The sequence below is a fragment of the Bos indicus genome, chromosome 13 (genome assembly GCF_029378745.1).
Source record: "Bos indicus isolate NIAB-ARS_2022 breed Sahiwal x Tharparkar chromosome 13, NIAB-ARS_B.indTharparkar_mat_pri_1.0, whole genome shotgun sequence".
Taxonomy (NCBI): Eukaryota; Metazoa; Chordata; class Mammalia; order Artiodactyla; family Bovidae; genus Bos; species Bos indicus.
The window spans coordinates 34,164,062-34,176,450 of record NC_091772.1 but is presented as its reverse complement, the minus strand read 5'-3'; the positions used below and the strand labels follow the sequence as shown (position 1 = coordinate 34,176,450).

At 40.7% G+C, this 12,389-nt stretch overlaps 1 long non-coding RNA gene across 3 annotated transcripts in view; it reads right to left on the bottom strand.

Moving 5' to 3' along the window:
- LOC109568125 (uncharacterized) overlaps nt 1-12,389 on the bottom strand; it is a 66,707-nt gene that overhangs the window by 43,176 nt on the left and 11,142 nt on the right. The window lies entirely within an intron of this gene.

Here is a 12,389-nt window from a genome sequence, read left to right as displayed (position 1 = left end):
TTTTTAAAAATGACCACATTGTAAGGGCCCTTCCCAGCACTGTGGAAGGAGCCACTGCAAGTGAGGGGCTCTCAGCTTCATCAGCTTCTTGGCAATTTACCTCTGTATCTAGGCATCACTCAGGTATGAAGTCTTTAATGTGATTGTGCACAGAGAGCTGACCCGAGAGATACATGCTCCGTGCTAATGAGGGCTCCAGGGCCAGCTGGCACTCTCATCACTCAGGCATCCCCATGGATAATGAGAGCCTTATTCTACATTTTTTCTTTAATCTGGGTTTTTAATTTTGCAGATTCACCATGGGAAACAGTTTGGTAGTTTCTCAAAAAGCAAAGTGTAGAATTACTGTATGACCTAGCAATTCCACTCTTCAGTATATACCCCAAACTAATTGAAAAGTAGGAACTGGAAGAGATACTTATACAGCCATGTTCATAGAAGCATTACTCACAAATGTAGCCAAAAGGCAGAAGCAACCTAATGACCTTCAGCAAATGAATGAATAAACAATCGGTATGCCTATGGTGGAATATTATGCAGCCATAAAAAAGAATGCTTGATGCATGATACAACATGGATAGACCTTGAAAATATTACGCTATGTAAAATAAGACACAAGAGGACACATGTTTTGTAATTCCACTTACATGAAATATCTAGAACAGGAAAATTCTTAGAGACAGCAAATAGATTAGCGTTTATGAAGGACTGAAAGAAGAGGGAAGAGGAAATTATGCTTTCATTGTTTTGAGAAGTTCTGTTTGGGATGATGAAAAAGTTTGGGAAATATATTGTGATAATGGCTTACAACGCTGTGAATGTAATTAATGCCATGGAATTGTACTCTTAAAAATTATTAAAATGGTAAATTTGTGCTATGTATATTTTGTCACAATAAAAATACAAAAGTGAGGTAATATCTGATCATCAGAAATGAATTTGTTCAGATCAGGTTATTCATGTGTTAGAAAAATATCTGGCAGAATCTTTTGCATGAAAGTATTTATCTAAAATGACTGCAATCTCTGGAATAAGAACTCTGTAGAGCTCATATACAAAAAATTCTTGCTAAGCCAAATAAAATTGATATTAAGCTGATGTCCATTCGCCAATCCTCCCTCCACTTGTCAACAGTCAACCGTGGATGAATTCAATGGCAGTGAAGACACAGGTTTTGAGAAACAGTGTGGCTTGTGTTTGTTTGCCAATGTTGTCTTCAAAAAAAGACAAACTTACTTGGCAGCGATGTGCCTAGGCTAATTTCTTTCAGACCCTGAACTCCCTGAAATCTGTTTAATATAACTCCTTGGCTGTCTGTATAGACCCTGACAGCTGGCTGGAGGTGAGGGGTAACTGGGCAGCCTCAAAGAGGTTCATCCGGAGCATAAAAGCCTTGATAAGGGAGGGGTCATTAGGTGAGTGGGAGACCACATATCACCTAGACATCACGAGCATCCCTTTAAATGTATTTGCCACCTCTGCCTCCCCTCGCCCATCCCAGGTTCCGTCACCCTCTCAGCTGCTTTCTCTAGGACACGTTCAGAGCCTGCATTATGTCGGATAAATAATGCTTGGTGCAGCAAAAAATCTGAGCTGGTTTAGCACAGAGTTTCGTTTTTCATTCTATCACAATCTGAGACACTTAGGAAGGCAGGCTTCTATGAAGTTGATCAGGAATCTGAGGTCCATCCACTGGGGTTCCCCCATTCTCTCTGGCTTTGGGATCATCTATTGGATCCTCTGCATGTGACCAGGAGACAGGGCAGCAGGATGGTGGAGATGGTTGAGGTGGGTTTTCTGGGCTTAGCATGGAAATGATGCATGTCTCTTCTGCCTCCAACCCACTGGCCAGGACTGAGACATATGACCCCCACCTAGCTGCAAAGGAGTCTGGGAAATATGTTTGTCTGAGTCCTTAACAGGGTTTCCCCCAGGGGGAGTTTTATATATCTATATCTATATCTATATCTATATCTATATCTATATCTATATCTATCTCCAGACAATCATTGCTCTTCCCATCCTTTGTCCTGCTTTATCCTCACTCCACCAGGAGACCAGAATAGCCTTGCCTTCCAAGGAGAGGAAATAGAGGCACAGAAACTTTGAACTCAAGGCTCCAGCCTGGATAAAGACTGCAACCAGAAGTGCTCTTCCACTTTCCAGTGTGGGGCAAGGCCACCTTCTTTGGTGACTTGCTCTGAGCTCCAGGGTGGACTGGGACAGCCTCTGCTCAGAGGGAGACTCTCTTGGAACATCTGGGCTCCAGATGCGCTGGCTTCTTTCATGCCTCTGAGTGCAGGGGAAGGTATTGGTCTTAAGCCCTAAAATCCTGCGGAGTCTGCTTTTTGTCTCTGAGAGGTCTTCCCTCCTCTCTGCACTCTTTGAGGGCTGAATTCAGCAGAGCCAGCCTTCTTCAACAGCTGACAGGGAATTCTCAGTGGAGAACAGTTGATTTTGGACCAATTCCTGCTGTCAGTCCTGCAAAGCCCAAGCTTCCTGACCTATAGGGCATGCTGACAACCCCATCTGTGTTTGCAGTTAGTTATTGGGGGGGCTTCATTGTAAAAAGTTTGTCGAAAGTTAAGCTGGATGGTGCACAGAAAAAGATGCATTCATCAGGCTGATTCTTCCACTCTCTGCCCTCTTTCTTATGGCTTTGTTGACAGACCCACACAATGTGTGTTGCCAAGATATGAAGACACAATCCACAAAAAATACTTTTTGCCTCCTCTCTGTGTAGGTTTCCATCCATGCATCTATCTTGGCATTTTATTTCTCATGAAAGTGATTCTAAGGTTGAGGTTTACCTCTACTGCATGATCTCTTAATTCATAATATGAATAACAATGTGGAGAGGTAAGTCGAATCATAAATGGTCACTCATAATGGGGTTTGGGGAAATGAAAGTGCATTGTGTGTGGCCTTAACTTTTTAAAGTTGAGATCAATACAATCACACCTTCAAACTTCTCTCCCAATGTAGTTTTTGGCCATACAGCCCTGAACTGAATGGATGGTGTGCTGACTGCCAGAGGGGTTTTTTATGTTTGCACATAGCTCACTACAAAAGATACTTTACAAAAACTGTGAGGAAAGTAAATATTTGTTACATTAATACAATATATAAGAGCAGAGAGGCTCAATAATACACTTGCTTTAAGATAAGGGAATACCCATGGTGGTCTAGTGGTTAAGACTCTGTACTTCCACTGCAGGGACACTATTTCAGTCTCTGTTCAGGGAACGAAGATCTCTGCATGCCAAGGGGCCAAAAATATTTTTTTCTCTTGAGCTGAATAAAAATGGATATACAATATATTAACTAAAGATTAGGGAATATAGCTATCACCTGTTCAGGTGAAAGGTCCGAGATCTGTGTTTTGTTTTGTTTCTCACTATTTGTGAGAATTTACTCAGTCAGGTTTTCTTCTTCTGTACCACAGTAGAGAAGAAAGGGATGTGCTTTTGAGGGATGGTTTCAGATGCAAGGAAAAGCATTTCTGACCAAAAGTGAGGTTTACTTTCTCACACAGCAAGACATCCTGGATGTAAAGTCGTGGGAAGATTGGCATAAACCATATATTTTGCTCTGCAGTCCTCAACTGTGCCTCCTCATAGCCACAAGATGGATGCTGCAGCTCCAGTCATCACATTCTCACAGAACTAAGGCCAAAGGGTGAAAGGTCTTTCCTCTTTTCAGGAAATATATTGCTTAGAATCCCCCAGCAGACTTTTACTTGTATCTCATTGGCCTAAAGGGAGTTCACGCTTATCCTTAACATAATCATTGGCAAAGTGGAATGGGATTATCATAATTGGTTTAGACCAGTGGTGCTCAAACTTCAGCATGAACTGGAATCTCCTGGGGGCCTTATTAAAATATAAATTGCTGTGTTCCTGGGCCAAAGTTTCTGATTTACTATATTCAGAATGGAGCCTAATAAATTTGCATTTTTAATACGTTTCCAGGTCATCCCACTGCTGCTGGTCCAGGGAATCATACTTTTGTTGGTTTAGACAGATCTTGATTCATTTTCTAGGGCTAGGGACAACTGGAGGAAAACATCAGGACCAAATTAGCCAAAGAGAACTTGTTAGGCCAGCATCCTGTCCTGTCCACTGCATGTTTTCTTGTATTTTCCCCTTCATTTTCTGGGTATACTTCTAGACTCTTTTGGCCTTTTCTGGACCATTGCAGATTAGATAGCTTTATGGAAATTGTCTTTATTAATTTGATTCCTACAGCAAGTCTTTTTTCCTTTGAAACTAACATAAATTCTAAGTCCATCAGTGTGTACAGCTTAAATTATGTGGAGCTTAAGTTATTTGTTTCAATATCTATTACCTTTTGACTTTCTCTGTAAAGTGTCATCAGTCGCATTTGTTCAGTCATCCAGTTTGTTAGAACCATCTTAAGATCTTCCTTGGCTCTTACCAAGCTAAACACTTTTGAGTCATCAGGAGATTCTTTCACACTATCGTTCACTTCATCCTCTAGGTCATTGACAAGTATATTGAGCTAAATTACTGGAACTACCTAAAAGTTTGTAACAGTTATATAGAAACAGATAGAAACAGATAGAAACATAATTATATAGAAAGAAACTTCTCCTGCCCAAAATTCCATGTAAATGACATTTTTGAGACCACTTTGGAGATTTGGGCACTAAATGTGGAGATTTCTTGAACTTCAGGCACTAGCAGCATCTGAACAATGTACCAGGTGTGGCAGCAGCCTTCAATCCGTGTATCAGTTTCATATACTAAAAAAAGTCCGGATAGGCTTTCCTGGTGGTCCAGAGGTTAAGAATCCACTTCACACTGCAAGGGACACCAGTTCAATCCCTGGTCCAGGAAGATCCCACATGCCTCAGGGCAACTGAGTCCATGTGCCACAACTACCGAGCCCACATGCAACAACTACTGAAGCCCTCGCGCCTAGAGCCTGTGCTCCACCACAAGAGAAGCCACCGCAATGAGAAGCCTGTACACCCCAACTAGACCAGCCTCCACTCTCCAAAACTAGAGAATGCCTGACTGTAGCAAAAAAGACCCAGTGCATAAATAAATTAAATCAATATTTTTTAAAAAGAAAACACAAATCATCTGAATCTGATGATTTGTGTGTTTAAAAAAGAAGTCTGGACTTCCCTGGTAGTCCAAAGGTTAAGAAACGGCCTGACAATGCAGGGGATATGGGTTCAATCCCTGGTCTGGGAGGATCCCACATGGCGAGAGGCAACTAAGCCCGTGAGCCACAACTACTGAGCTTGCATGCCTAGAGCCCGTGCTCTGCAACAAGAGAAGTTACGACAACGAGAAGCCCGCCCACCTCAACAAAGAGTAGCCTTTGCTTGCTGCATCTAGAAAAATCCATCCCATAACAATGAAAGACCCAGTGTATCCAATAGAAAAAAATGTGCATGTTTGATTCCATTATTTCCTGTGCAGAGTTTGTAGCAGTTATATAGAAACAGATATAAACATAATTATACAGAAAGAAACTTCTCCTGCCCAAAATTCCATGTAAATGATATTTTTGAGACCACTTTGGAGATTTGGGCACTAAATGTGGAGATTTCTTTCTAGAGACACCCTCTCAATCCCATGCCTAAAGATCTAGCTAGCTGATACCAAATTCCATTAGAAAGTCACTCTTTGGAGTAAACAAGCATCTCATTTAAAATAAGTGTCTCTTGAAAGATTAAGGCTAAGAGAGCTAACTCTGGACATATATATAAACCCGAGTGAGAGTCCATTTAGTAATCCTCATTCCTCCCCGCTGTGATCTCTATGCTGAGGGATGAAGGATGGAGGCAAGGAATGGACTGACTTGGGAATTCAGGGAAGCAAACTTCTCTGGGAGGGAATTCCCAGTGGGCCCTGGGCAGCCAGGTTGTGATGGGGGAACTGGGTGTGATGCTTGTAAGGGAAAAGGCCCCAGAAGCGAGCAGTGGGGGTAGAAGTGGGAACACATGTCTCTCACAGTTTGAGCCAAGATAGCCCTGTTTAGTCACATAATGTACATCTTAATAAAGAGTCCTGGGATGTTCTTATTATTAGAGGAATGTTAATTCCTGAACTCCAGGCCAGCCTTTTTTCCCCTCACTTTCTGGCCAGAACACATTGATGGGGCCCATGTCTGTTTTTAAAGCCTCATCTTAGTCCTTATCTCAACCAAGCCCCACAGGACTGGAATCCAAGATGAAGAAACTAAGTTATGAGGAATTTTTAGTTGATTCACCAAAGGCCATATGGTTAGTACCAAGATTTGGTGGTCAGTGCTGCTTCTATCACACCATGTGGTCTATAGGATCAGGGCTGCTATGGGTGGTTGTTCAGCCTGTGCATGCACAAAGGCACCCAGCTGATGGGTGACAGAGCAGCAGGAATCAGGAGTCCTTTTGTAAGTAACAAAAAAGTCTCAAATGTACTAGCTTTATTGTTGCTGTTGTTCAGTCACTAAATCATGTCTGACTCTTTGTGACCCCATGGATTGCAGCACGCCAGGCTTCCTGTCCTTCACTATCTCGTGAAGTTTGTTCAAACTCACATCCATTGAGTCGGTGATGCCATCTAACCATCTCATCCTATGCTGTTCCCTTTTCCTCCTGCCTTCTACCTTTCCCAACATCATGGTCTTTTCCAACAAGTCGGCTCCTCGGTGGCCAAAGTATTGGAACTTCAGCTTCAGCATCAGTCTTTCCAATGAATATTCAGGGTTAATTTCCTTTAGGATTGACTGATTTGATCTCCTTGCAGTCCAAGGGACTCTCAAGAGTCTTTTCCAGAACCACAGTTTAAAAGCATCAATTTTTCAGTGCACAGCCTTCTCCATGGTTCAACTCTCACATACATACATGACTACTAGAAAAACCATAGCTCTGACCATATAGACCTTTGTCGGCAAAGTGATGTCTATGCTTTTTAATACTCTGCCTAGGTTTGTTATAGCTTTCCTTCCAAGGAGCAAGCATCTTTTAATTTCATGGTTGTAGTCACTGTCTGCAGAGATTTTGGAGCCCAAGAAAATAAAATCTGTCACAGTTTCCAATTTTTCCCCTTTCTAGTAACCCTTAATAGACCAGAATTCTTATATTTTTATTTTGTAAAATTGGTGCCTCTAAGGCAGGTTCTAGGCATAAAGAGAATTGGATTTCTCAGCATCTTCCTGAGTGGTTATTCTGTTTCAGTCTTGCCTCTTCCAGTCTCAGAGCCACTGCATGTCACTTCAGCAAGATCTTTGCTTTAACAGCCTTATAGCCTTACAACTTAGAGACTGAGGTACAATGACCTAACAATATACTATATGTTTTTAAAGTATACAATGTGAAATGTTGACATACGTGTGCACCCATGAAACCACCCCACAAAGTGACCAACATGTCCACCCCTCCAAAACTTTCCACCTGGCCCTTTGTAAGCACTCCCATTCCTTCCTCCTAACCCAGGAAACCACCCATCAGCTTTCCATCCCCACAGGTCAGTTTACATTTTCTAGTATGGTATCCACGGAGTCACACAGTCTGTACTAATTGTTGTTTGGCTTCTTCACCAGCATGATTATTTCGGGCTTTATCCAGGTCCTTCCATGTATCAATGGGGGCTTCCCTGATGGCTCAAACAGCAAAGAATCTGCCTGCAATGCAGGTAACCCAAGTTCAGTCCCTGGGTTGGGAAGATCCCCTGGGGAAAGAAATGGCAACCCACTCCAATATTCTTGCCTGGAGACTTCCATGGACAGAGGAGTCTGGTGGGCTACAGTCCATACAGTCGAAAAGAGTCAGACACGACTGAGTGACTAACACTTACTTACTTCTATGTATCAATGGTTCATTCCTTTCTTACTACTAAGTAGTATTCCATCGTATGTATATGCCACAATTTGTTTATCCCTTCACCTGATGATGAACATTTGGATTGTTTTTAGTTCTATTTTAATGCATTAATTTATTTTAATTAATTAATTTTGGCCATTACAAACAAGGCTGCTAAAAATATTTCTACACAACTCTTTGCATGGACATAGGCATTTATTTTACTTGGGTATATCTCTAGATGAAATAAATGCCTATGGCCATAGAAAGATGAGAATCTGCCTGTGAATGCAAGAGGCACGGGTTTGATCCCTGGCTTGGAAAGATCCCCTGGAGAAGGAAATAGCAACCCACTCCGGTATTCTTATCTGGGATATCCATGGACAGAGGAGCCTGGCAGGCTACAGTCCATGGGGTTGCAGAAGAGTTAGACATGACTTGCAACTAAACAACACCAACAATATATCTAGAAGTAGAAAGCCTGGGTCTTATAAAGTGCTTGTTTAACAATTTAAGAAGGTGTCAAACTTTTTCTGGGTATTTGTGCCATTGTACGTCCCCACCAGCAGTGTGTCAGAGGTCTAGTTAATTTACATCTTAACCAACAATTCATAGAGTCAGTCTTTTTAAGTATAGATATACTAATAGGCCTACAAGAGTATCTCTCTGTGGTTTTAACATGCATTTCCATAGTGCATAATGATGTTGAGTATCTTGTCATGCATTTGCTTTTTTTGATAAACTGCATGTTCAAATCTTCTGCTCATTCAAGCAATACAGTTGTTTGTTTCCTTTTTGCTGAGCTTAAAGTGAAAGTGAAATGGCTCAGTCATGTCTGACTCTTTGTGACGCCATGGACTGTAACCTACCAGGCTTCTCAGTCCATGGGATTTTCCAGGCAAGAGTACCAGAGTGGGTTGCCATTTCCTTCTCCAGGGGATCTTCCCGACCCAGGGATTAAACCCAGGTCTCCCGCATTGCAGGCACACACTTTACCCTCTGAGCCACCAGGGAAGTCCATTGCTGAGCTTAGGGAGTTATTAATATATTGTGGATATCAGTGGATATCAGTTCTTTATCAGATTTATAAGCATTTTCTTCTGCTCTGTGACTTATCTCTTTATTTTTTAACAGAGTCCTTTGAACAATGTTTCTTAATTTCGATGCAGTCCAATATCAATTTTATATATGTGGTATTCTTTTGCTGTTGAATGTAAAAAAACTCTACCTAACCTGAGATAACAAAGATTTTCTCCTGTATTTTCTTCTAGAAATTTTGTAATTTTAGTTTTTATGGCTAAATCTCCAATCCGTTTTGACTTACTTTTTGTGGAAGTGGCAGGATTGGACTGGAATTATTTTTTGCATAAGAATATCCAATTGTTTTATCTCTGCTAGTTAAAAACATTATATTTTCTTTCCTGAATTACCTTTACACCTGTGTAAAAAAAAATCAATTGACCTTATCGATGTGAGTTTATTTCTGGACTCCTCTTCTTTTCTATTGATCTTATTGTCCATCTTGACACCAATATCATAGTATTGTAATTATTCTATTCTCTTCCATTGATCTATTTATCTATCTTCATGCCAATAACACACTATCTTAATTACTGCACTTTTATAATAAATATCAAAATAAGGTAGTGTGCAATCTTTCCTCCTATTTTTCAAAATTGTTTTATTTCCTTGGGTTCTTTATATTTCCAAGTGAATTTTAGCATCAGTTTGCCAAATTATACAAAAAGGATTCTGACTGGGAATCTGTTTTTTTTCCCACAGATTAATTTGGGGAAAATTTGATATATTTGCTATGCTGAGTCATCTGACTCATGAAACTGGTGAATTACTCCATTTATTTAGGTCTTTCATTTTTCTCAGCAACGTTTTATAGTTTGAAGTGTGAAATTCTTAATCATCTTTTCCAGATTTATCCCTAGGAATTTAACATTTTAATGCTATTGTAAATGGAATTTTTAAAAATATCAATAGTGAATCATTTATTAGTAGTACTTAGTAATAACAGATTTTTGCATATTGATTTTACATCCTACAACCTTCCTAAAGTAACTTATTAGTTCTTTTGAGTTTTGTTTTTTTTTTTTCTTTTTGTAAGATTTTCTACATAGATGATAATGTCATCAATGCTTCTTTTCCAATTGTAATGCCATTTTTTTCTTTTTCTTGCTTTACTGATTGATCTGGTTAGAACCTCCATGGACGATACTGAATAGAAGTGGTGAGTGAACATCCATATCTTGTTTCTAATCTTCAGGGGAACATATTCAGTCTTTTGTCATACCTATGAGGGTAGCTACACATTTTGGATAACCTTTATCAAGTAGAGGAATTCCTTTCAATGCTTAGTTTGCTGAATTGCCAATTACACATATATTAGACCACTTGAAGTTGTCCCAGCGTGCACAGATACTGTATATTGTTTCCAGTCTGTCTTCTTTCCAAATTTCATTGTATTTACTTTCTATTGTTACATCTTCAAATTCACTAATCTTTTCCTCTGCAATGTCTAATCTATTTTAATCCCAGAATGGGAAAGACTAGAGATTTCTTCAAGAAAATTAGAGATACCAAGGGAACATTTCATGCAAAGATGGGCTCGATAAAGGACAGAAATTGTAGGGCCCTAACAGAAGAAGGAGATATTAAGAAGAGATGGCAAGAATACACAGAAGAACTGTACAAAAAAAGATCTTCATGACCCAGATAATGACGATGGTGTGATCATCCACCCAGAGCCAGATATCCTGGAATGTGAAGTCAAGTGGGCCTTAGGAAGCATCACTATGAACAAAGCTAGTAGAGGTGATGGAATTCCAGTTGAGCTATTTCAAATCCTGAAAGATGACGCTGCGAAAGTGCTGCACTCAATATGCCAGCAAATTTGGAAAACTCAGCAGGCCACAGGACTGGAAAAAGTCAGTTTTCATTCCAATCCCAAAGAAAGGCAATGCCAAAGAATGCTCAAACTACCGCACAATTGCATTCATCTCACACGCTAGTAAAGTGATGCTTAAAATTCTCCAAGCCAGGCTTTAGCAATACGTGAACCATGAACTTCCAGATGTTCAAGCTGGTTTTAGAAAAGGCAGAGGAACCAGAGATCAAATTGCCAACATCTGCTGGATCATCGAAAAAGCAAGAGAATTCCAGAAAAACATCTGTTTCTGCCTTATTGACTATGCCAAAGCCTTTGACTGTGTGGATCACAATAAACTGTGGAAAATTCTGAAAGAGATGGGAATACCAGACCACCTGACCTGCCTCTTGAGAAACCTATATGCAAGTCAGGAAGCAAGAGTTAGAACTGGACATGGAACAACAGGCTGGTCCCAAATAGGAAAAGGAGTATGTCAAGGCTGTATATTGTCACCCTGCTTATTTAACTTATATGCAGAGTACATCATGTGAAATACTGGGCTGGAGGAAGCACAAACTGGAATCAAGATTGCCGGGAGAAATATCAATAACCTCAGATATGCAGATGACACCACCCTTATGGCAGAAAATGAAGAAGAACTAAAGAGCCTCTTAATGAAAGTGAAAGAGGAGAGTGAAAAAGTTGGCTTAAAGCTCAACATTCAGAAAACGAAGATCATGGCATCTGGTCCCATCACTTCATGGCAAATAGATGGGGAAACAGTGGAAACAATGGCTGACTTTATTTTGGGGGGCTCCAAAATCACAGCAGATGGTGACTGCAGCCATGAAATTAAAAGACGCTTACTCCTTGGAAGGAAAGTTATGACCAACCTAGAGAGCATATTGAAAAGCAGAGACATTACTTTGCCAACAAAGGTCTGTCTAGTCAAGAGTATGGTTTTTCCAGTGGTCATGTATGGATGTAAGAATTGGACTATAAAGAAAGCTGAGTGCTGAAGAATTGATGCTTTTGATCTGTGGTGTTGGAGAACACTCTTGGGAGTCCCTTGGACTGCTAGGAGATCCAGCCAGTCCATTCTAAAGGAGATCAGACCTGGGTGTTCATTGGAAGGACTGATGTTACAGCTGAAACTCCAATACTTTGGCCACCCGATGCGAAGAGCTGACTCATTTGAAAAGACCCTGATGCTTCTGGGAAAGATTGAGGGCAGGAGAAGAAGGGGGACGACAGAGGACGAGATGGTTGGATGGCATCACTGACTCGATGGACATGAGTTTGGGTGGACTCCAGGAGTTGGTGATGGACAGGGAGGCCTGGCGTGCTGCGGTTCTTGGGGTCACAAAGAGTCAGACACGACTGAGTGACTAAACTGAACTGAACTGAACTGGACTAGGTTTCTAGTCTTAAATTCTGTAATCTTCATAGAATTTCAGTTTGTATATCTTCTTTTTTAAAAAAACATTTATTTGTTTGGCTGCACTGGGTCTTAGTTGTGGCACATGGGATCTTTAGTTAAGTCATGCAAACTCTTAGTTGTGGTATGTGGGATCTAGTGCCCTGACCTGGCATTGAACCCAGGCTCCTTGCATTGGGAGCATGGAGTCTCAGCCACTGGACCACCAGAGAAGTCCCTGTATCTTATATTTTCCAAGTCTCTGCTAATTATGC